The sequence below is a fragment of the Hyla sarda genome, chromosome 4, assembly GCF_029499605.1.
Source record: "Hyla sarda isolate aHylSar1 chromosome 4, aHylSar1.hap1, whole genome shotgun sequence".
Lineage (NCBI taxonomy): Eukaryota > Metazoa > Chordata > Amphibia > Anura > Hylidae > Hyla > Hyla sarda.
Window position 1 is genome coordinate 244,072,379 of NC_079192.1, and position 26,841 is coordinate 244,099,219.

At 42.0% G+C, this 26,841-nt stretch overlaps 1 protein-coding gene across 2 annotated transcripts in view; it reads left to right on the forward strand.

The window, feature by feature from the left end:
- The window catches only part of WNT2 (Wnt family member 2), a 142,240-nt gene that overhangs the window by 81,147 nt on the left and 34,252 nt on the right, over positions 1-26,841 (forward strand). Inside the window, exon 5 of one of the 2 annotated variants that reach the window (XR_008892668.1) lies at positions 85-178. The exons of the other annotated variant lie outside the window; for it this stretch is intronic. The gene's annotated coding sequence lies outside the window, so the exon portion shown is untranslated. The remainder of the gene's footprint in view (positions 1-84; positions 179-26,841) is intronic. 2 annotated transcript variants of the gene reach the window in all.

Sequence of the window (26,841 nt, forward strand, 5' to 3'; positions counted from 1 at the left end):
GGCATTATTTGGGGCACTTAGAGTAGTGAACATGTGGGAAATATGCTGAAAAAGTGTGAACAGAATATATTTGTTGTCTGGCAGATTCTGTGAAGAGGAGTCATGGTTGGAAGAAGACTTCATGATGGTCAGAGCAAGATAGAAAAAGAGAGAGAACCACTCCAAGAAGACGCCCCCTGTGAGTCAGCAGATGTTACTGCACTGTAATCACAGGGACTGCAGAGCCAGCGTCACTACTATGTGGGCTTTGTATGGGGGGATATTGGTCTATGTTCAGCGGTTTTATTTCAATCACTATGTGGTGGTCATGGTGTGGCGGTATTATTCTCACATTTATACTGGTATTATTGGTAATATGGGTCTCAGTACACAGCATTTGGTCAGTAACAGTAAGATGGTAATATGTATGGTGATATTTCCTCCTTCCTTCCTTTTTAAATTAAAGGGCTCTTGTTTTTCTTGTCCTGTGTTTTAAAATATTTTTTTCACAGACAATGGGTAAGATAGGCGGACACTGGGGGCAGACTTGGTAGTGGGCCATGGGAGAGGGGCTCAAGCCTTGAGCTGTGTAAGGGGCCCCAAAATTTCTGATGGCAGCCCTGTACGTCAGAGGTAAATGTCAAAAGTATTCCCTGAGGTATACCTTTAACATATGCCACTACACAGTGTCATATGTATGCAGTTGGCCACCTTGTTATAAATTTTTTTAATATATATATTGTAATATAGGTATATTACATGGTATACATTTTTTGTGGTGGCTCGCTATATAGAAAAGCCAAGTCTGATGTGCTTTCCTATACAGTAAAGAAAAAAAGGGTATTCTACTGCATACCACCCTGGCAGTGGCTAAAGGAACAAACTTTTAACCTCTGTTAGATGAATGGGGATCTATTGCTTTGTCCCACCTATTTACCAAGAGGTTTTTTGATGCATATGTCAAACATGTTCACATAGTATTGAAGTGTCAATGTAACTTTACTGTGCTAATTTCATAAGTTAAAATACTGAACTAGTTGGAATAAATAGTACTGACTGTATTCCATCCACATACAATTAGTTGTCGCACTGTTTATCTCACGAGCCAAAATTATGTTAACACATTTAGCGTTTCATGCGGATTGTGGTGCAAATTTAGCTCTTAAGCAATTGATCAACACCTGATATGTATATGTGATAGCCTGGGGGAGTAGGGTATGGGGAGTGTAGCTGTGCGGTGACTAAAGGGTGCTTGTTATCCCTTGCTATTCATGACGCCAGGGTGAGGGCTCCTCATTAATGCTTGTTCTACCGCCACCCTTCCCAAGAGCGATAGGGAGGTAGATAATAATGGAATGTCCACAACCGGAGAGTTTGCTGAAACAGTTATAATTTTTACTGAAGATTTTATGCATGCTTCATAACCGTAACAGTTACTATACATGCAAGCTTTCTTTGGAGATTGACAAAGGTTGGGACTTTAGCAATTTAGAGTCTTTAGGATAATATGCGCTGTTCCACTGGATTTAGGGGGATTTAGTTGCGGTCCAGTAGTCACGCTAGCTGTGGCACGGAGTAGTTTAGAACTCACGGTTTAGTTCCGCTGAGGCCGGTAGGTTTTCAGGCCTAGCGTGTCTTTGCAAGTTGCTTAGATCCATCCTGCTAGTCCGGCATCCACGAGAGCAGCAACCCAAGAGAGCGATAATTGGCTACAACTCCCTTAACCCCTTCACGACCACGGACGTAAATGTACCTCCTGGCTTGGCGGGACTTCCCACACCAGGACGTACATTTACGTCCTGTGTATGACCGCGAGCACCTTTCCTATACACGGCAGGTTCCGGCTGCTAGCAGCAGCCGGAGACCCGCCCGTAATGGCTGACATCCGCGATTGCGCGGATGTCCGCCATTAACCCCTCAGATGCCATGATTAATGCAGATCACGGCATCTGCGGCATTGCGGTACTTTGATTGGATGATCGGATCGCCCGAAGCGCTGCCGCAGCGATCCGATCATCCAGCATGTTGGCCGGAGTTCCCATCACCTGGCTCCAGCTGTCTCCCGGGGTCTTCTGCTCTGTTCTGCGATCAAGCAGACCAGAGCAGATCATCGCCGATTATACTGAGCAGTGCTGTGTCCTATACATAGCACTGCACAGTATTAGCAATCAAAGGATTGCTATAGATAGTCCCCTATGGGGACATAAGAAGTGTAAAAAAAAAAAAAAAAAAAAAGCAGAACATTTTTTTTTTAAAAAAGGGAAAAATCCCCTCCCCCAATAAAAAGGAAAATTGTCAGTTTTTACCATTTTACCCCCAAAAAGCGTATCAATATTTGGTATCGCCACGTTCATAAATGTCCGAACTATCAAAATATAATGTTAATGATCCCGTACGGTGAATGGCGTAAACGTAAAAAATAAAAAAATTCCAAAAATGCTGCTTTTTTGTCACATTTTATAAAAAAAAAATTATAAAAAATTATCTAAAAGTTTTATATATGCAAATGTGGTATCTAAAAAAAGTACAGAGGATGGCACAAAAAATGAGCCCTCATACCGCCCTATATACGGAAAAATGAAAAAGTTATAGGTGGTCAAAATAGGGCGATTTTAGATTACTGATTTTGTACAAAAAGTTTTAGATTTTTTTTTTTAAGCTGTACAAAAATATAAAAGTATTTAGCCATGGGTATCATTTTAATCGTATTGACTCACAGAATAAAGAACACATGTCATTTTACCATACATTGTACAGTGTGAAAACGAACCCCTCCAAAATGTGCAAAATTTTGGTTTTCATTTAACCCCTTAAGGACGCAGGACGTAAATGTACGTCCTGGTGAGGTGGTACTTAACGCACCAGGACGTACATTTACGTCCTAAGCATAACCGCGGGCATCGGAGCGATGCCCGTGTCATGCGCGGCTGATCCCGGCTGCTAATCGCAGCCAGGGACCCGCCGGCAATGGCCGACGCCCGCGATCTCGCGGGCGTCCGCCATTAACCCCTCAGGTGCCGGGATCAATACAGATCCTGGCATCTGCGGCGGTTCGCGATTTAAATGAACGATCGGATCGCCCGCAGCGCTGCTGCGGGGATCCGATCATTCATAACGCCGCACGGAGGTCCCCTCTCCTTCCTCCGTGCGGCTCCCGGCGTCTCCTGCTCTGGTCTGTGATCGAGCAGACCAGAGCAGAAGATAGCCGATTACACTGATCTGTTCTATGTCCTATACATAGAACAGATCAGTATTAGCAATCATGGTATTGCTATGAATAGTCCCCTATGGGGACTATTCAAGTGTAAAAAAAAATGTAAAAAAATGTAAAAGTAAAAGTAAAAAAAAAGTGAAAAATCCCCTCCCCCAATAAAAAAGTAAAACGTCCGTTTTTTCCTATTTTACCCCCAAAAAGCGTAAAAAACATTTTTTATAGACATATTTGGTATCGCCGCGTGCGTAAATGTCCGAACTATTAAAATAAAATGTTAATGATCCCGTACGGTGAACGTCGTGAACGAAAAAAAAAAAAAAAAAGTCCAAAATTCCTACTTTTTTAATACATTTTATTAAAAAAAAATTATAAAAAATGTATTAAAAGTTTTTTATATGCAAATGTGGTATCAAAAAAAAGTACAGATCATGGCGCAAAAAATGAGCCCCCATACCGCCGCTTATACGGAAAAATAAAAAAGTTAGAGGTCATCAAAATAAAGGGATTATAAACGTACTAATTTGGTTAAAAAGTTTGTGATTTTTTTTAAGCGCAACAATAATATAAAAGTATATAATAATGGGTATAATTTTAATCGTATTGACCATCAGAATAAAGAACACATGTCACTTTTCCCGTAAATTGTACGGCGTGAAAACAAAACCTTCCAAAATTAGCAAAATTGCGTTTTTCGTTTTAATTTCCCCACAAAAATAGTGTTTTTTGGTTGCGCCATACATTTTATGATATAATGAGTTATGTCATTACAAAGGACAACTGGTCGCGCAAAAAAACAAGCCCTCATACTAGTCTGTGGATGAAAATATAAAAGAGTTATGATTTTTAGAAGGCGAGGAGGAAAAAATGAAAACGTAAAAATTAAATTGTCTGAGTCCTTAAGGCCAAAATGGGCTGAGTCCTTAAGGGGTTAAATTCCCTCCCTAAATTTTTTTTTTATTGGGTTCGCCGTACATTTTATGGTAAAATGAGAGGTTTCATTACAAAGTACAATTGGCCACACAAAAAACAAGCCCTTATATGGGTCTGTAGATGGAAATATAAAAGAGTTATGGATTTTAGAAGGCGAGGAGGAAAAAACGAAAACGCAAAAATAAAATTGGCCTGGTCCTTAAGGTGAAAATGGGCTTGGTCATTATGGGGTTAAATGGGCAGGGGCTGGACTAGTGCTAATTGGTCCAATACTTGTGTCAATCACCATTACAAAGGATTATGGGTAACACGTGACCCTAGGACCTCCAAAGGTCCTCCAACATACCATAGAGGATATTAACATGGTCACTTGACCGAAGGTCCTGCGACGCTAAACAAGGTAAGTACTATACATTATATTAAATATACATTATTACTAAATATGTACAGGTATCAACATTGTAGAATTAGAGAAGAGGAGAGGCGACTAGGGGCCTGGGGGACCCTACCTGAGCGTAGTTACTCTGACTTTGGGGACCACCACACTAGGTACGGTATGCAATACGGTAACGGGACACCATATATATATATATATATATATATATATATATATATATATATATATATATAAAATCTATGTAAGGAGCAATGTAAGAAGCAATCTAAAAAAGGACATAATAGTTAAATCCAGCCCAACCACAATTACAAAACCATTGTACATTTAAGCAGAAAGACACAATTATGTACCAGTACATAGTAACTCAACTACCCAGATGGTTAAAGTTGGAGAATATTGGCACTAATGTCAACTCTTATTTATGTTCTTCGTGCTCTAATTGACTAATTGCTTAATAATTTCCTGTAATCTCAGACAATGTAAGAAATATTAGGGGAGCTCATGGCTCTACTCACAATGAATGGATGTATATGGCCACTTATGCCATTATTTGCACATTGTGTGACCTGGCTATGCATAGTATGGAGATGCTTTTTTTGTACCATGTAGCGATGCCATTTCTTGTTGTTGAAATTCATGGGAAGTATGATGAAGTTTAAATAAAATGGAGCTGTATCGACCACCGGTGGCCGACACACTCCCTTCATGGATCTCTAAGGGATAGCCAGAGATACAGTGCTCGTGTATCTTGGGCTCTCCCATAGAGATGCATGGAGGGGGCACAGCTCTGTGCACAGAGCGCTGGCTGCTCTGTGCATGGGGAGAGCCAGGGCGCTGGGCAGGAGATCGCAGTGTCTGCGATCAGACACTTATCCCCTATATGTGGATGGGGATAAGTTGTTAAGTACCGGAGTTCCCCTTTAAAGAGTACCTGTCATTTGGAAAAACATTTGACATGTCCTAGCGACATATCAAAAGTTTTTATCTACAGGAATCTGAGTGTTCAGACCTCCATCAATCAGGAGACTGAGTTTGCTCCTGAAAAAATACTTACATTTTTCTTCATATTTTTACGATGCCACATTGGAGAGTTTTTTAATTACCTTATTTTTTTTTTTTAATAACTGCTTTAATACCAGTACTTTTAAATAGGCTCAAGGGAGTACTCTGGCGGGCACTTTTTTCCTTTCATCCCGTCCGGCCTGCAAAATAAAAGAAAACACACTTTCTCTTACCTGCCAATGAGCCCCCGGAGCTCCGGTACAGGTGTTCGGTCACATGGAGCTTCAGCCTATCACCAGCTGAGGCGGGACATCGCTGCGGCCGGTGATAGGCTGAAGCTCCATGTGACGCGCCGGCCTAACAGGAAGTAAGAAGAATACAGCTCGGGGACCGAACACCTGTACCGGAGTGTACCGGAGCTCCGGAGGCTCGTTGGCAGGTAAGAGAAAGTGTGTTTTCTTTTATTTTGCAGCCCGGACGGGATAAAAGGAAAAAAGTGCGCGCCGGAGTACTCCTTTAAACAATAGTTTATTCATTGGGTTGCAGGTTTTCCAAAGTCACTAGAGCATGAATTTCTTTGGGTAGGATTTCTGCTGATATTTATACAGATATGTCTATTATTGGGAGAAAGGGCGTGGGCTTTTGGGAATAACATGTATATTTTTATGAACTGTAAAGTATTTGGTGCCAAGTCATTCGGTTAAATCTTTTAAATAAATTCTGCTGCTTTCCCTCCCACAATTTTGGACAGGATATAGCTGTTAATAGCCTGAGCACTTCACACTGTGTGGTGGTCCTATGTCAGCAGCAAGATGATTGTGTTCAACAACCCAGACTACTTTGCAGTTTACACCACTGGGGTCTCTGCACAAAACCTGATAGATGAATTTAAAATATGCCAGTTATTTGTTCAGGTTGCTTAATACATGGTTTAAAATACATATAAAAACCTTTTGAGGATTAGGCTTGCAGTTAAGTCAGTCTAGAGGGAAAAGATACCATTTGGTAAACCACTTAAGCCACTTCATTATCATGGAAAAGGGTTTTATTTTGCTTTTTGTGTCATGCCAATAAATATTGGTTAGTATCCTATAATTTGCAGTATTTATAAAAAAATGTTTACCTTTTTTTTTTCTCTTTGCCATTTTAATTTTAGAATTTGCTGCAGGGTATTCTTTTTGACCCAATGTTGCTGACAAGCTATGAAAATTTATACTATGGCATATTGGTTATTATTACTGCAAATTTCCATTTATATTTTGCAGTATGTATGTCCAGGAAACTTGGATACAAATGAAAGCAATAATTTACACAAAAAAAGTAACACGCTAAATATTTTTAATTTCTTACCCACGCTTACTTCAGTCATACTTTGTAGTGACAAATTGATGGCCAATTTTTATTATTTATTGTTTTCTAAGTGCCCTTTGAACCTCCATTGCTGGAAACTTCAGCACTAACATATCATGATAGAGAAAATCTTTTGGTTTTAAGATTAAACAAATTATGGTCAACTTTAAATAGTGCCAACATATTTCACAACACACACACACACACACACATATATCTTCTCATCATTCAAATTATTTTTTGTTAATCATCAAGTTGCTTAACCTTACATGATACTAGTGTTTTACCATAATATTATGAAAACTATTGATTTATTTTGTTTAATTGTATAAAAATAGTGTGTAATTTATTTTTAATTTTTTTGTCTTGTATGGGTACGTCCTGCGTTCTTCCGGCCCCTGCCGCTCGCCGGGCGGGGACCAGACCGGGATGCCTGCTAATATCGTTCAGCAGGCATCCCAGCATATTGCCCGGGGGGGTCCTGTGGTCCCCCCATATAGACTATCGCCGCAAATCGCCGGTCAATTCAGACCGGCGATTTGCTGCGATTCCATTCCCCGCCGCTTGCCGGGCGGGGATCGGAGCCGGATGCCTGATGAAATCATTCAGCAGGCATCCCGGCAGAGTGCCGAGGGGGATCCTGAGGATCCCCCATATTGGCGATCGCTGCAGATTGACGGTAAATACTAACCGGAGGTCTGCTGCGGTTCCGGGTCATCTAGGTCACGTGTGACCCGATGACCCAGATAATGATTATGATCGGTGATGTAATATACACCACCAATCATCATCCATACAGTACTGGGGGGCAGCACTGTGGCCACCCCCAGTACAGCAGTGATTGGGCGGACGCAGTGACCGCACCAATCACTGCAGTATGGGAAGGAGGAAGGTGGGTACAGGGGCACGCTGCTCCATTCTGCCCACCATTTCCTAGAGATCTGGTGTGCAGGACAGAGCCCCATGCTGCCATCTCCCCCCTCATACACTAAAAAGTGTGAAAAAGTGCCCCTTTGCCCCCTTTCTGTGGCCCCTTGGCACAGAAAGCAGTCAGGGAAAGCATTTGATTAGGTAGGGACAGTTAGGGGTTAAAAAAAAAAAAAAAAAAAAAATATATATATATATATATATATATATATATATATATGTATATATATTATTTTATTTTTTTAGCGTACCGTCTGTGAGTGTCCGCAGGTCCAGACTTTTTTTTTTGGCACAGACCTTTTATTTTTTCAGCGTACCAACTGTAGGTGTGCAGCACCTTTAGCTGCATGACCCCGGCCCTACAGGGTCCCTGTGGTCTGCCCCCAGTGTTTTTTTTTTTTTTTTTGGGTGCAGACTTTTTTTTTTTTTGCTAAACGTGTGCCCTGGCGGTTCACCACCATTAGCTAAAGCCCACCCGCCGCTGATCAGTCCCATAGTACTGATCAGTGTTGTTTTTTTTTTGTGGTGCAGGCACTTTTTCGGGTTATAGTGGCTTTTTTAATTATATTTTTTGCACCTATAGGCGGTCTGTGCCACCAGTAGCAGGCCTGTGCTGTGTGGATGGACCGTACCACTGGGGCATTTCTTCGGGGTTATGGGTTTTATTATTTTATTTTTGTTTTGTTTTTTCTGTGTACATGCCACCAGCCATTGTTCTGGGCTGAGTGGCCAGACCCCCACTGACTTCTGCGACCCCTGCCGCCACCAAGCGCTTATCAGTGCGCACACCACTAATTAGGTAGACGCTTTTTTTTGCACAGGTTTTTTTGTCAAGTTTTTCACTTTTTTTTTTTAAAGGTTCTTTTTTTTTTTTTTGTTCTTAGGGCGGGTTAGTTAGTTAGGTTAAGTTAGGGCGGTAGTCTGGCACCACACCACACGCAGCACATACACAAATATATACACTTGACCACCCATTAGAGTAGGGAAATGGCCCGCAGGGCATTTTCAGCGGAGGAGGCATATGCCTTAATTACCTCAGACTCTGAAAGTGCCATAGAGGATGAGGAAGACCCCCACCTTCCTTATTTCCTCTTCCTCCTCCTCATTTTCTTGTTATGAGCCACCAAGGCGGCGGAGACGCAGCTATGGGAGGCCGCAAACCACCTCTGCTCCTGACCCTGTGCCTCATGCTAGTATGAGTCCCCCTGGCGCTCATACAAGTCAAGCCCCCCAGGCAAGTTCACTGGTGCCCCGTACCAGGGAATTTGTCTGAACTAAGCCAGCAGACCACGAGCCCGTGATTCCTGAGTTTGTTGGCGACTCAGGAATCAAGATTGACATTGTCAGGTTCACTGAAATAGACTATTTCAGTTTTTTTTCAGTGACGACTTTGTAAAAAATTGGGTAACCCCAGCATTATAGTGTTAAAAAAATAAACTTTTTTTCAATTTATGGCCCACTGTTCAAAAAACCTGTGAGGTATAAGTACTCACTGTACCCCTTGTTACCTTCCTTGAGGGGTGTAGTTTCAAAATTGTGGTCACTTGCCATTTTTTTTTTTTTTTTAGATTTTATGTCAGAACCTCAAACATTGCAGTGCAAAGCACCACTTTAGGCCTCAAAATCTCATCGGTGCTGTCTCACTTCAAAAAGTAAAAGCATGTCAACTTTCTGATGCCAACATAAAGTAGACATATTTGGGGAGATATATCAAAGCTGTCTATGTCCCGCATCAATATAGACCAAACTACAGAGCATTAGGCTGGTCTATTGTGCATTTAATTTATCAAAAGGCACATGGCTCTTGATAAATTCTGCGCACGGACTTCGGGATATTATTTAAACCTGCTCCAGCATGGTCTGACATTTCGGCGTACTTTCAGCTGATGCGACTTGTCGCTGAAAAGTCGCTTTTGATAAATTCAGCACCAATGCATTTTTCCGTCTAAAATAGACTAGAATGCATCATGTTCTAAAAATCCTCTAATGCAAAAGTCGCAAAAAGTTGCACATATTTAGACTACGACTTTCTGTGGGACAAATTTAGACAGGAAAAAAACTGTCTAAATCCTTTGATAAATCTCCCCCATTGTATTTGTGAATCTATATAACATTTATTTGGAATATCCATTTTTCTTACAAGGAGAGCGTTTCAAAGTTAGAAAAATGCTACATTTTCTAAATTTTCATTAAAATTAACTCCAGAATATAAAAATTGTCCCCCATACTGCCGGCAGTAAAAAAAAATAAAGATGTACATACCTTCCTTCGCTCCCCCGGGGCCTCCGGTAACCGGCGGATTGCTGCAGCGAGCAGGCCACAGGTGGGGAATGGGGGGGGCAACAGCTAGAGGCACAAAATGTGTCGGGTCACCGATGGATCCGCAGCATAAAAATTACGCTGCGGATCCTTTACATGTGACCCTACTCTAAGAGTGAACATGAAAGCAGTTGGTCACTTCAGGTATAATATATACAAATGTGTAAGAAACATTAAGAAACTTACTAATATGCTGTATACTGGTTAGAACTTTTATTTATTATGTGAAGTCATACCCTTAACACAGCCTTCTCTTCCTGACCTACACCACCCCCATTCTAAAAAAGACGGCAGATTGAGGGATATATGAGGCACACTGTGTCTCTACTAGTATTCTGGATGTGTAAGACCTATACAGGCACAAATAGAAATATGTGTCATCTTACTACCAATCTTTCATTTGCACTTGTGCAGGCCTTTGAAATCCAGGGAACTAGCACGAAAAGATGTGTTACAATGGAATTGAACATGCTGCAACATAAAATTAATGATGAGATCATGGGGGGTTCCGGACGCTGGGACCCCCTGTGATCAGACATCTTATCCCCTAGATTTGATATTTAGGAGCGGAGTACCCCTTTAAAGAGGTACTCCAGTGGGAATTTTATATTTTTTTTAATCAACTGGTGGCAGAAAATTAAAATTTGTAAATTACTTTTATTTAAAAATCTTATTCCTTCAAGTATTTTTTTATTTTCTGTCTGACCACAGTGCTCTCTGCCAACAGGAGAAAATCCCCATAGCAAACCTCTTCTGCTATGGACAGTTCCTGACATGGACAGAGTTGTCAGCAGAGAGCACTGTGGTCAGACAGAAAATAAATTAAAAAAGAAAATAGCTTCCTCTGTAGCATACAACAGCTGATGAGTACTTGAAGGATTAAGATTTTTAAATAGAAGTAATTTATGAATCTGTTTAACTTGCTGGCACCAGTTGATTAAAAAAAATGTTTTCCACTGGAGTATCCCTTTAAGCACTACATTGGGAAACCTGTGGTGTATGCCAACTGGCTTATAGAATATAGCCACTCTAAATAGGTGGCCTTGACATGGCGAGTGGGCTTGTACTTTTTGATCAAAAATGTATACTAACAACCTGTTAGTTTTTGATATTATGCTTAGAAGCAATAGATCATTATACAAGATTGTAGATGTGCGACCATGCCTGTTTCTTCTATCCAAATTCACATTTTTGCTTGTTTGTTTATAGTTTCAGTATAAAAGCCCTGACCAGTATTTACATTTTGCCTATTACATTATGCTCTCATTTCCTTAGGATTTAATGATTTATTAAATATCTGAACACATTTGAGTTATTGTAAACTATTCAGTTAAGGTCAATGATGATTGAACACTAAAATTGTACAGTAGAGATCAAAAGTTTGGGCACCCCAGGTAAAAATTTGTATTGATGTGCATAAAGAAGCCAAGTAAAGATGGAAAAATCTCCAAAAGGCATCAAATTACAGATTAGACATTCTTAAAATATGTCAACAAAAGTTAGAATTAATTTCCATCATTTACACTTTCAAAATAACAGAAAACAAAAAAATGGCGTCTGCAAAAGTTTGGACACCCTGCAGAGTTAATATCTTAGGATCATTATCCATTTGTAGAAGCCATCCTCTCTTTAACTTCAGCTTTTTCACAGATGGTATCAAGTTAGAATCCAAAATTTGCTGAAATTTTATTGAATCCATTTTTCCTTCTACTCGTGAGATGTTCCCGATGCCACTGGCTGCAATACAACCCCAAAGCATGATTGATCCACCTCCATGCTTAACAGTTGGACAGAGGTTCTTTTCATTAAATTCTGTTCCCCTTCTTCCCCAAACGTACCTTTGCTCATTCCGGGTAAACAGTTCAATTTTAACCTCATCGGTCCACAGATCTTGTTTCCAAAATGCATCATTGTCTATATGTTCATTTGCAAAGTTCAAACGCAGATTTTTGTGGTGAGGATGTAGAAGAGGTTTTCTTCTGATGACTTTTGCAAAGTTCATATTTGTACAAGTATCTCTTTACAGTGGAATAGTGTTCCACAACTCCAGTGTCTGCCAGATCTTTCTGGCGGGATTGTGCAGTCAAATGTGGGTTTTGAATAGTTTTTCTCACAATCCTGCGAGCTGTTCAGTTTGATATTTTTCTTGGTGTTCGAGATCTTGCTTTAACTTCCACTGTTCCTGATGACTGCCATTTCTTAATTACATTCCGAACAGAGGATATTGACATCTGAAAACGTTTTGCTATGTTCTGCTTAGAAGAACCCATGGTGCTGATTGTTGGGGCAAGGTCAGATGAATCTGGGCATTTAAAACCTTTGTTCTTAATCATCATCTGGGAAGACCAGGTGATGTCAATCTCAATCTATGACACTGGCAGGTCTCAGCTTTGTAAAGGGGGCAGTGCATGCTATAAATTCTGCAGGGTGCCCAAACTTTTGCAAACGACATTTTTTGTTTTCTGTTATTTTGAAAGTGTAAATGATGGAAATAAAATCTAACTTTGTTGACATATTATAAGAATGTCTAATCTGTAATTTGATGCCTTTTGGAGATTTTTCCATCTTTCCTTGGCTTCTTTATGCACATTAATACAAATTTTTACCTGGGGTGCCCAAACTTTTGATCCCCACTGTATATGCATTGTTATGATGGAAGAAAGGTGACCCCTTAGAATCCATCCCACTATTAGACGCTATGTTCCCAAGTCCAAAACTGTAGTAAACAAAAGTTTGACATTACTCTTTGCAAAATTTGATACACAGTTTAGACTAATGCATGCTCATAAAGTAAAGATTTGCCAAAGGCAAGTCAGTCTTAGATATTTTAGAAAATCATCAGCAGAAATTCCCAGCTCAAATTCCCAGAAAGTTAGCTTAGTTGTAACTGGTGGCATTAAAGGAGGTATCTGACAAAAAGTGATTAAAATAAAAACATAAGTTATTTATCCTGGTACTTTATATCCTGGTTTGTGCAAGGAGCTGATGGCTGAAGAAAACTACACCGACCATCAGCTGATTCAGTGTGCTACTGCCCAGAGCCGTGTATCTAAGCCAAATTAGATATATGGCTCTAGGTAGTGTTACACTATATGGGCTAAGGTGCACTGCTCTGAGCATTATCACACTGAATTGGCTTAGATACACTTCTCTGGATAGTATAACACTTATTCAGCTTATAGACAATGCTCTGGGCAGTATCATACGGACTCAGCCCTTACCTGCCTCTTCACCGTCTAATCAGCTTTCCAATCTACAGAACATGGCCGTTTGCCCCCGTTCCGTTTAAAAAAAAGAAAAACGGATTAAAAAAAGGAGAGAAGCGGCTGATCAAACGGGTATCTGTTTTGAAGCGTTTGTAACCGTTTTTAATCCTTTTTTTTATTTTTTATGAAAAAATCAGCCACCTGCAGACTCCTGCAGCCAGGACTATCATGGAACAGACTTGTTTCCATGGTGGGAGTAGTAGTTCCTGGCTGCAGGAGTCGGCCGTCAGCTGGGGAGGCTACATTAGTGATTGTACTACTACCCCCATCATGGAACAGACTCTGTTCCATGATGGTGGTAGTAGTACAGGGGCTGAGGGATTGATCGCACCGGGTCTCACTTCTGGGACCCGATCCGATCAGAAGTTATTAAGCAGGGGAGCGGGCAGCATGGTCCGCAACCCTGCGATCACCGATGTATTTTACTTTAATTTCTAAATTCCCCGCGGGGAGCTCTGAATGGCCCATACCGAGGAGCCAATCAGGGCTCCCTCCAGGGATTTTTAAAGGGGTACTCCGGTGAAAACCTTTTTTCTTTTAAATCAACTGGTGGCAGAAAGTTAAACACATATTTGTAAATTACTTCTATTAAAAAATCTTAATCCTTCCTGTACTTATTAGCTGCTGAATACTACAGAGGAAATTCTTTTCTTTTTGGAATGCTCTCTGATGACATCACGAGCACAGTTCTCTCTGCTGACATTATAATTATAATAACACTTTATTTATTGTTGTCCTTAGTGGGATTTGAACCCAAGTCCCCAGCACTGCAAGGCAGCAGTGCTAACCACTGAGACACCATGCTGTCCTTAGCATACATCTGCTATGCATGGTTGCTAAAATGGACAGAGATGTCAGCAGAGAGCACTGTGCTCGTGATGTCATCAGTGTTCCAAAAAGAAAGGAATTTCCTGTGTAGCATTCAGCAGCTAATAAGTACTGGAAGGATTAAGATTTTTTAATAGAAGCAATTTACAAATATGTTTAACTTTCTGGCACCAGTTGATTTAAAAGAAAAAAGGTTTTCACCGGTGTACCCCTATATATCTAGCCCCACAGCGCATTTATAAAGATAACCCCCGCTAGCGCAAAAATATATACCCCGCAGTATATATATGTGTGATCCCCCGCCAGCGCATTTATAATGTAACCCCCGCCTGCGCCTTTATATTTATATACCCCCCGCCAGCGCAATTATCAATATATACCCCCGCCAGCGCATTTATAATGTAACCCCCGCCTGCGCCTTTATAATTATATACCCCCCGCTAGCGCAATTATCAATATATACCCCCCCACCAGGGCATTTATGTGACCCCCGCCAGCGCATTTATGTGACCCCCCCACTGGCGCATATGTCATTACTGCAGCGCAATGTATGAATAGTATTTTACTGGCAGAGCATCGCATCAGCCGCTGCTGGTGCGATGCTGCTGATAGAATACTATTCATACATCGCGCTGCAGCTTGCAGGGGCATATTATATAGATGTGCTGTGGGGGCCAGATATATAGTAAGCACTTCTATATAATATGCCCCTGCAGGCTGCAGTGCGATGTATGAATTGTATTCTATCAGCAGCATCGTGTCGGCAGCGGCTGGTGCGATGCTCTGCCAGTAAAATACTATTCATACATCGCGCTGCAGTAATGACATATGCGCCAGCGGTGGGTCACATAAATGCGCTGGCGGGGGGTCACATAAATTCGCTGGCGGGGGGTCACATAAATTCGCTGGCGGGGGGTCACATAAATGCGCTGGCGGGGGGGTATATATTGATAATTGCGCTGGCAAGGGGTATATAATTATAAAGGCGCAGGCGGGGGTTACATTATAAATGCGCTGGCGGGGGTCACACATATATACTGCGGGGTATATATTTTTGCGCTGGCGGGGGTTATATCTTTATAAATGTGCTGGGGGCTCGATATATAGCGCTCTATATCTTGCCCCTACAGCGCTTTTAATATACATTGTCCATTTTAAAAATCCCTGCAGGGAGCCCTGATTGGCTTCTCGGTATGGGCCATTCAGAGCTCCCCGCGGGGAATTTAAAAATGAAAGTAAAATACATTGGTGATCGCAGGGTTGCGGACCATGCCGCCCGCTTCCCTACTTAATGACTTCTGATCGGATCGGGTCTCAGAAGTGAGACCCAGTGCGATCAATCCCTCAGCCCCTGTACTACTACTACCCCATCATGGAACAGAGTCTGATCCATGATGGGGGTTGTAGTACAAACACTAATGTCCCCCCAGCCACCGGCAGACTCCTGCAGCCAGGGAATTACTACTCCTATCAATGGAACACACTTGTTTCCACGATGAGAGTAGTAGTAGTCCCACAACACTGTAGGAGTCTGCTGTTGTCACCTCTTCTGAGCATGCTCAGATGTAATTATGGATATTTTAAACCCGGGTGCAAACGGATGACATTAAAGGTTCATCCGTTTGCCATAGACTTTAATGTTAAAATTATGATGTCCATGTTTTCTTCCGTTTTTTTCACGGAAGAAAAAATACGGCATGTGCTGATTTTTTTCTTCTGTGAAAAAAGTGGAAATGGGTGCACACGGATGTAAACGGATTGTAAAAATATCCCATTGACATGAATGTGATTTTTTTGAAACCGTTTTTAATCTGTTTACAATCTGCAAAAACGGAGACAAACGGCCGTGTGAAAGCACCCTTAGACTGTAAGAGACTAAATTCTCTGATCTGAGGAAATCCCAATTGAGCTTTCTGTCCTCAATTCTAAGCATCATGTCTGAGGGAAACTAGGATCTTCTCATCCATTGCCCAATACCACCTGTACAGTGAAGCATAGTGTTGGCAGCATCATGCTGTGGGAATGTTTTTCAACTGCTGGGACAGGGAGACTTCTCAGGGTTGAGGGAAAGCTGAATAGAGCAACACACAGAGATATTCTTAATGAAATCTGACCCAGAGTGCTTTGGACCTCAGACAAGGCCAAAGGCTTACCTTCTAACAAGACAATAACCCTAAGTATTGTATACAGTGAAGACAACACAGGAGTGGCTTAGGGACAACTCTGTGAATATCCTTAAAGGAAATCTGTCACCAGTGTCACATCGACTAACCTGTAGGTACTTGTTGTAACATATGGAATTGGAGAAGGGCCATTTTAACCCTTATATGTTGCAGTCAATAACAACTGAAGCACTTACATAATGTTAAAGGACAACTGCAGCAGTATGACACTTATCCCCTATCCACAGGATAGGGGATAAGTATTTGATTGCGGGGGGTCCGATCTGGGACCCCCCGCGATCTCCCTAACGGGGCGCCGCCATTAGCGCTCATGGTGAGCGCTAAGGCGCGTAGTGTCGACCTAGAGGTCGACGGTGACACCCCGTCTCCTCCCCGTCCCCATACAGTTCTATGGGGGAGACGGGGAGGCACGAACGCTGCCTCCCCGCCTCTCCCATAGAGATGTATGGAGGAGGCGTGCCGTCTGCAACATCATGCTGCGACTAGGGGATAAGTGTTAATCACGCTGCAGATGTCCTTTAAGAAAGGAAAACTGCTCCCTCTCTAAGCCCATGCAACAAGAATGTAGGGTACTAATGGGTTGCAAAGGCAGCTGGTGGCCAAACAAAGTTCCTAGGTCTGCTGTGGATTTGAGCCTGTCAGATCCTGCTTTAACCCCTTCCCGACCTATGACATACCTGTACGTCATGGATGGCAAGGTGTTCCCGACCCATGACATATAGGTACATCATGAACATTTTTGACGCTACTCGCGGCACCCCGCAGCGCCCGGAAAGATGGTGGCTATCACTGATAGCCAGCCATCTTACCATGCGACCACGGGGGGTTTCATCCCCCCCCCCCCCCCCAGCGATCGCTGCTATCAGCTGGTCAAATCTGACTAGCAGATAGCAGCGTTTCGCTATGAAAATACTTAGCAGCGCGGTGTGTGAGTCCCGATCACTGGGATCGGGACACACACCGCTCTGCTAAGTGTCCCTGACCCGTCCCCCGGCGTCACTTACCTGTCCGAGCGGTGTCCCGAGCGGTCCCGGCGGCGAGCGGCGTCCTCCAGGCGGTCCCGGCGGCGCTGCGTCCCGGAGGTGAGTTTCCGGCAGCAGTGCGGCATCTTCATTGGCAGCAGTGAGATCGCCGTAAAGCGATCTCACTGCTGCCTCTGGGAGTTTCAAAACTGCAACTCCCAGCATGCCCAGACAGCCTTTGGCTTTCTGGGCATGCTGGGAGTTGTAGTTTTGCAACATCTGGAGGTCCTCAGTTTGGAGACCACTGTATAATGGTCTCCAATCTGTGCTCTTCCAGATGTTGCAAAACTACAAATCTCAGCATGCTCAGTCTGTCCAGGCATGCTGGGAGTTGTAGTTCTCTAACATCTGGAAGAGCACAGATTGGAGACCATTATACAGTGGTCTCCAAACTGTGGACCTCCAGCTGTTGCAAAACTACAACTCCCAGCATGCCCAGACTGCCCAAGCATGCTGGAAGTTGTAGTTCGGCAACATCTGATCCTTCAGATATTGCCGAACTACAACTTCCAGCATGCCTGGGCATGCTGGGAGTTGTAGTTTTGCAACAACTGGAGGCACACTAGTTAGGAAACATTGTCTGTTTCCTACCTCAGTGCCTCCAGCTGTTGCAATTGTTGCAAAACTATAACTCCCAGCATGCACTGACAGACCATGCATGCTGGGAGTTGTAGTTTTGCAACAGCTGGAGGCACACTGGTTTGGAAACACTAAGTTTGGTTGCAAAACACTTTTAAAGTTTATTACTTAACTTAGTGTTTCCAAACCAGTGTTCCTCCAGCTGTTGCAAAACTACAACTCCCAGCATGCACAGACAGCCAAAAGGGCATGCTCGGAGTTTGCAACAGCTGGATGTTTGCCCCCTCCCCCCAATGTGAATGTACAGGGTACACTCACATGGGCGGAGGTTTACAGTGAGTGCTGCAAGTTTGAGATGGCGCAAATTTTGCACTGCAGCTCAAACTTCCAGCGGCAAACTTGCTGTGAACCTCTGCCCATGTGACTGTACCCTAAAAACACTACACTACACTAACCTAAAATAAAAAGTAAAAAACACTACATATACACATACCCCTACACAGCCCCCCCCCCCCAAAAAAAAAAAAAAAAAAAAAAAACGTCTGGTACGCTACTGTTTCCAAAACGGAGCCTCCAGCTGTTGCAAAATAATAACTCCCAGTATTGCCGGACAGCCATTGACTGTCCAGGCATGCTGGGAGTTTTGCAACAGCTGGAGGCACCCTGTTAGGGGTATTCTATGCCAATGATTCCCAATGTCCACCCCTATGCAAATCCCTAATTCAGGCCTCAAATGCGCATGGCGCTCTCTCACTTTGGAGCCCTGTCGTATTTCAGGGCAACAGTTTTGGGACACATATGGGGTATCGTCGTACTCGGGAGAAATTGCCTTACAAATTTTGGGGGGCTTTTTCTTCTTTAACCCCTTATGAAAAGATAAAGTTGGGGTCTACACCAGCATGTTAGTGTAAAAAAATAAATTTTTTACACTGACATGCTGGTGTTGCCCTATACTTTTCATTTTCACAAGAGGTAAAAGGGGAAAAAAGACCCTCTAAATTTGTAATGCAATTTCTCCCGACTACGGAGATACCCCATATGTGGGCGCAAAGTGCTCTGGGGGCGCACAACAAGGCCCAGGAGGGAGAGTGCACCGTGTACATTTGAGGCGATTTGCACAGGGGTGGCTGATTGTTACAGCAGTTCTGACAAACGCAAAACAATAAATATCCATATGTGACCCCATTTTGGAAACTACACCCCTCACGGAATGTAATAAGGGGTGCAGTGAGCATTTACACCCCACTGGTGTATGACAGATTTTTGGAACAGTGGTCTGTGAAAATGAAAAATAAAATTTTTGATTTGCACAGCCCACTGTTCCAAAGATCTGTCAAACGCCAGTGGGGTGTAAATGCTCACTGCACCCCTTATTAAATTCCATGAGGGGTATAGTTTCCAAAATGGGCTCACATGTGGGAGGGGTCCACTGTTCTGGCACCATAGGGGCTTCCTAAATGGGACATGCCCCCCAAAAACCCTTTCAGAAAAACTCACTCTCCAAAATCCCATTGTCGCTCCTTCCCTTCTGAGCCCTCTACTGCGCCCGCCGAACACTTTAATACGCATATGAGGTATTTCCTTACTCGAGAGAAATTGGGTTACAAATTTTAGGTTTTCTCTCCTTTTACCCCTTGTAAAAATTCAAAAATTGGGTCTACAAGAAAATGCGAGTGTAAAAAATGAAGATTTAGAATTTTCTCCTTCACTTTGCTGCTATTCCTGTGAAACACCTAAAGGGTTAAAACACTTACTGAATGTCATTTTGAATACTTTGGGGGGTGCAGTTTTTATAATGGGGTCATTTATGGGGTATTTCTAATATGAAGACCCTTAAAATCCACTTCCAACCTGAACTGGGCGCTGAAAAATTACGATTTTGAAAATCTTGAGAAAAATTGGAAAATTGCTGCGGAACTTTGAAGCCCTCTGGTGTCTTCCAAAAGTAAAAACTTGTCAATTTTTTTTATGCAAACACAAAGTAGACATATTGTATATGTGAATCAATATGTAATTTATTTGGAATATCCATTTTCCTTTCAAGCAGAGACTTTCAAAGTTAGAAAAATGCTAAATTTTCAAAATTTTCATGAAATTTTTAGATTTTTTACCGAGAAAGGATACAAATATCAGTGAAATTTTACCAATAACATAAAGTAGAATATGTCACGAAAAAACAATCTCGGAATCAGAATGATAATGTAAAAGCATTCCAGAGTTATTAATGTTTAAAGTGACAGTGGTCAGATTTTCAAAAAATGCCCAGGTCATGAAGGTGAAAATGGGCTGGGTCATGAAGGGGTTAAAGAGGACCTTTCATAACATAATGGTTTTAGATTACATTACATGAAGAATAACACTATGTACAGCACTATTTTCCCATCAATACATTAGACATCTCTGTGGAAACCAAGGGACCCCATTATAAGTCATTGGGGTATGACATGCACTTCCCAAGTGCATCAGATGTTGCATTTTGTAGGAGTTTCTATTTAAAACAGAAACTGATGTGAAATGTGGACAGAGCCTGTATTGACAACTGTGTGGTCATTTACCCTGTTAATGGGGTATGTACTTTTACATACTAACACTGTCCAATCAGTGTTTAAAGGAGGCTCCAAGATTTTTGGGAAAATTGTTTACTCTGTTGTCAATTTACTGATACATTTTCAAGAAGTATGTCAAAGAACACCACAATGCAGAGTTGTAAGAGAATATGTTCCAGAATGATTTCACAGGGAATACAAGTACTTTATTCACTAAAACTGACAAATGTCAGAAGTTGACAGGTCCTCTTTGAGATGGGGCTTTATAACTAAACATTGATCATTCCTTTCAAAGTAAGACATTTTCAAGTGAGGTGTTTAAAACTATTCTTCCTATATATAATCTAAAAAGAAGTATTTTAGCTGATCTAGTTTTTAGGGAAATTATTCAAGCTTAATTATATTCTCTAAAAATTTTTTGTCATAGACATAGAATAATAAAGCTAAAGCAGTGTGAACTTATGCTTTCTCTATGATTTCTTTCTCATTTTTGTTCACGCCAACTTTTCTTATATCTGCTTTCAGTCTTCACTGTTTTCCAATTAATGCTGATAAAAGCCATATGAGAAGATGAAAAGCTGCTACGAAATATTTCCCTTTGCAAAAGTAAACTTATTTTAGGGCTAAACTTTTGAACGCCCAGAACAAATGATAGATCATTATTTTGAAAATTGACTAATATTTTTCCAGTTCCCAATAGTTGAAAATTTACTGAAGAACACTCCCAGTCTTCCCAAGCATTGCTTTACTATTGTATTTAAATGCAGTATTTCTTTCCAGACAGGTTTCCTTCTCATTTCCTGTGTATTCAGCAGGGTCAGTTTAAAATAATACACTCAGTGAAAAATGTATTTTGTATTTAAATGCAAAAGAACTGTTCTGACCAGAATCTCCAGCTATTGCATTCATTGAGTATTCATGTGTAATCTTACTGAAGTGTGTAACTGCAGTTCATGCAGCACTTCTAAGAGTCAGAAGCAGCTATGATTTATTTTATGGCATTCTTATTGTCATTAACTAAAGGATCCAGTATGTGGCTGCACACATTATAATACAGGTTAGTCATGGTGTTGCTCAGAAAATCCGATGCTTTAAAACAGATCTGTCAGGATTTAATTGATTTTACCTTTAATTTATGTCTATTGTACAGTTTTATGACTTTTTAATCTAATGTAAACTAATCTAGTTGGTGTGTTTATTTTTGCATGTGACTTTAAGAAGCTGATTCAAAAACGCACATAAATAATGTAATGATAAGCAATCTTTATAGTCAATTCACACGTGGTGGATTTTAAATTGGTAATACCTTCAGTTTTTTGGATGAATATAAGATCTCCATGTGTGGAATTTTTCCACACAGAAATAGACCAGCAATGAGGATAAAACTCACAGCTTGTCAATGTCTGTTTTAGTTTTTACCCAAGATTTTACCACTTCAGTGTAGAGAAGTGAAGTTCTTGGTGAATCACAGCAAACTTCACAATAATTCAGCTCTGTATGGATTTATGCTTTAAGTGTAATAAAAAAAAAAAAAAAAAAAGTTAGTTTAACCCCTTAAGGACCAGGACATTTTACACCTCAGGACCAGAGCGTTTTTTGCACATCTGACCACTGTCACTTTAAACATTAATAACTCTGGAATGCTTTTAGTTATCATTCTGATTCCGAGATTATTTTTTCGTGACATATTCTACTTTAACATAGTGGTAAAATTTTATGGTAACTTGCATCCTTTCTTGGTGAAAAATCCCAAAATTTGATGAAAAATTTGAAAAATTAGCATTTTTCTAACTTTGAAGCTCTCTGCTTGTAAGGAAAATGGATATTCCATATAAAAAAAAATTGGATTCACATATACAATATGTCTACTTTATGTTTGCATCATAAAATTGACAAGTTTTTACTTTTGGAAGACACCAGAGGGCTTCAAAGTTCAGCAGCAATTTTCCAATTTTTCACAAAATTTTCAAACTCACTATTTTTCAGGGACCAGTTCAGGTTTGAAGTGGATTTGAAGGGTCTTCATATTAGAAATACCCCACAAATGACCCCATTATAAAAACTGCACCCCCCAAAGTATTGAAAATGACATTCAGTCAGCGTTTTAACCCTTTAGGTGTTTCACAGGAATAGCAGCAAAGTGAAGGAGAAAATTCACAATCTTCATTTTTTACACTCGCATGTTCTTGTAAACCCAATTTTTTTATTTTTACAAGGGGTAAAAGGAGATAATGTATACTTATATTTGTAGCCCAATTTCTCTCGAGTAAGCACATACCTCATATGCCTATGTAAATTGTTCGGCGGGCGCAGTAGAGGGCTCAGAAGCGAAGGAGCGACAAAGGGATTTTGGAGAGTATGTTTTTCTGAAATGGTTTTTGGGGGGCATGTTGCATTTAGGAAGCCCCTATGGTGCCAGAACAGCAAAAAAAAAACACATGCCATACCATTTTGGAAACTAGACCCCTTGAGGAACGTAACAAGGAATAAAGCGAGCCTTAATACTCCACAGGGGTTTTACGACTTTTGCATATGTAAAAGGAAAAAATTTTTTTCACCAAAATGTGTTTCCCCCCAAATTTCACATTTTTGCAAGGGTTAATAGCAGAAAAGACCCCCCAAAATTTGTAACCCCATCTCTTCTGAGTATGGAAATACCCCATGTGTGGACATCAAGTGCTCTGCTGGCGCACTACAATGCTCAGAAGAGAAGGAGCGCCATTGAGCTTTTGGGAAAAAAATTGTTTGGAATGGAAGTCAGGGGCCATGTGCGTTTACAAAGCCCCCCGTGGTGCCAGAACAGTGGAACCCCCCACATGTGACCCTATTTTGGAAACTACACCCCTCACAGAATTTAATTAGGGGTGCAGTGAGTATTTACACCCCACTGGCGTTTGACAGATCTTTGGAATAGTGGGCTGTGCAAATGAAAAATAAAATTTTTCATTTTCACGGACCACTGTTCCAAAAATCTGTCATACACCTGTGGGGCGTAAATGCTCACTGTACCCCTTATTACATTCCGTGAGGGGTGTAGTTTCCAAAATGGGGTCACATGTGCGTATTTTTTTTGGGGGGGTTTATGTCAGAACCGCTGTAAAATCAGCCACCCCTGTGCAAATCACCAATTTAGACCTCAAATGTACATAGTGCGCTCTCACTCCTGAGACTTGTTGTGCACCCGCAGAGCATTTTACGCCTACATATGGGGTATTTCCGTACTCGGGAGAAATTGCTTTACAAATTTTGGGGTCTTTTTTTCCTTTTAACGCTTGTGAAAATAAAAAGTAAAGGGCAACACCGGCATGTTAGTGTAAATTTTTTTATTTGTTTACACTAACAAGCTGGTTTAGCCCCAACTTTTCCTTTTCATAAGGGGTAAAAGGAGAAAAAGCCCCCCAAAATTTGTAGTGCAATTTCTCCCGAGTACGGAGATACCCCATATGTGGCCCTAAACTGTTTCCTTGAAATACGACAGGGCTCCGAAGTGAGAGAGCGCCATGCGCATTTGAGGACTAAATTAGGGATTGCACAGGGGTGGACATAGGGGTATTCTATGCCAGTGATTCCCAAACAGGGTGCCTCCAGCTGTTGCTAAATTCCCAGCATGCCTGGACAGCTGTCCAGAAATGCTGGGAGTTGTTGTTTTGCAACAGCTGGAGGCTTTGTTTTGGAAACACTGCCATACAATACGTTTTTCATTTTTATTGGGGGGACAGTGTAAGGCGGTATATATGTAGTGTTTTACTCTTTATTAGGTGTTAGTGTAGTTTAGGGTACATTCACACTGGCGGGTTAGTGAGTTTCTCGCTAGAAGTTTGAGCTGCGGCGAAAAATTTGCCGCAGCCCAAACTTGAAGCAGGACACTTACTGTAAGCCTGCCCGTGTGAATGTACCCTGTACGTTCACATGGGGGGGGGGGCAAACCTCCAGCTGTTTTAAAACTACAACTCCCAGCATGTACTGACAGGCCATGCATGCTGGGAGTTGTACTTTTGCAACAGCTGGAGGCACACTGGATGGAAAACCTTCAGTTAGGTTCTGTTACCTAACTCAGTATTTTCTAACCAGTGTGCCTCCAGCTGTTGCAAAACTACAACTCCCAGCATGTACTGATCGCCGAAGGGCATGCTGGGAGATGTAGTTATGCAATAGCTGGAGGTACGCAACTACAACTCCCAGCAGGCCGAGACAGCTGATTGCTGTTTGGACATGCTGGGATTTGCAGTTTTGCAACATCTGGAGGGCTACAGTTTTAGAGAACACTGCAAAGTGATCTCCAAACTGTGGTCCTCCAGCTGTTGTAAAACTACAATTCCCAGCATGCCCTGACAGCAAACAGTTGTTTGAGCATGCTAGGAGTTGTAGTTTTGCAAGATCTGGAGGGCTACAGTTTAGGGACCACGATATAGTGGTCTCAAACTGTAGCCCTCCAGCTGTTGCAAAACTACATATTCCAGCATGCTCAAACAGCTGTCTGGGCATGCTGGGAGTTGTAGTTTTGCAACATCTGGAGGGCTACAGTTAGAGACCACTGTATAATGGTCTCAAACTGTACCCTACAGATGTTGCTAGGCAACTCACCGGCTTCCGTCGGATCCAGCCGCACGTCATCGCCGCCCGCCGATCTCCATCGCCTGCAGCCTCCGACGCCCGCCCGGATCGGTAAGTGGATCTTCGGCGCCGGTCCCCGTCGTTTCCCAGTCCTGCCCCGCCTATTGTGGGTGGGCAGGACGGGGAAAACGAAAGTAACACCCCCCCGCCCCTGATCTGCTATTGGTTGTCGCGTCTAGACCACCAATAGCAGGGATAGGAGGGGTGGCCCCCGTGCCACCTCTCTCCTATCGCTTCAGGGGGATCGTGGGTGTCTTAGACACCCGCGATCCCCCTTACATTCCGGGTCACTATAGACCCGTAATGACCCGGAATCGCGCAAATCGCAAGTGTGAATTCACTTGCGATTTGCCGCGATCGCCGACATGGGGGGGTCTGATGACCCCCCTGGGCATTTGCACGGGATGCCTGCTGAATGATTTCAGCAGGCATCCCGCTCCGATCCCCGCCCGGCGCACGGCCGGGACTAGAACTGTCCATGACGGAAATGTACGTCCCTGGTCCTTAAGACCCAGGGTGTCGGGACGTACCGTTACGTCATGGGTCCTGTAGGAGTTAAAGGGGTTATCCAGGAAAAAACTTTTTTTTATATATATCAACTGGCTCCAGAAAGTTAAACAGATTTGTAAATTACTTCTTTTAAAAAATCTTAATCCTTTCAGTACTTATGAGCTGCTGAAGTTGAGTTGTTCTTTTCTGTCTAAGTGCTCTCTGATGACACGTGTCTCGGGAACCGCCCAGTTTAGAAGCAAATCCCATAGCAAACCTCTTCTACTCTGTGCAGTTCCGGAGACAAGCAGAGATGTCAGCAGAGAGCACTGTTGCCAGACCAAAAACAACAACTCAACTTCAGCAGCTGATAATTATTGAAAGGATTAAGATTTTTTAATAGAAGTAATTTAAAAATCTGTTTAACTTTCTGGACCCAGTTGATATAAAAAAAAAAGTTTTTTTCCTGGAATACCCCTTTAAGGGTAGGGTCACTTGTGACGTTTTTTTTTCTGCAAATTTTCTGCAGCTGATTTTTCTCCCATTGACTATAACGGGTAGGAATATGCAGCAGCAAAATATGGCGCGTGTGACCCTACCCTAAGGGTGCATTTACATCAGGATTTGTGCCTTCATGGCACAGGTACAATTTCTGAAGCTCAGGACCATCTTTAATTGTATCTGTGCACGGATCCCATTCAATTCTATAACCCAAGTGTAGTCAGCTAGTGATTGTGTTTAGGTCATTTTTGTGCATATGCGACATTTGGATCGGACTAAAAAAACACGGCAGACCACAATATCCAGTCGGATACGCTTGGAAAATGACCCGAACCTAATGACTAGCTGACTATGCTTAGGTCTTACAATTGAATGGGGTTTATTCTGTGTATGGATAATATTACAGCCAATATGAAGCTTTAGAAATCGTATCCATGCTATGGAGGCACAAATTGTAATGTGAATGCACCATTACAATAAAATTTCAGTTTAGGAAAGTCAGCTGTTTTTAGTCCTACTTTACAGAAATTCCTGTTCTCGCTCACAACACAATGAAGCACCTGCTCAATCAATAAGTGGTTGAGGTTGGTCACTAATGTGACCAATGCTTGGCTGTGTGGGCACTGTTTTGAGACTAAGACCAGGAAGTGTTGTGCAGTGGGGCCAGACACTGTCGGAACAGCAGTGGACATTTG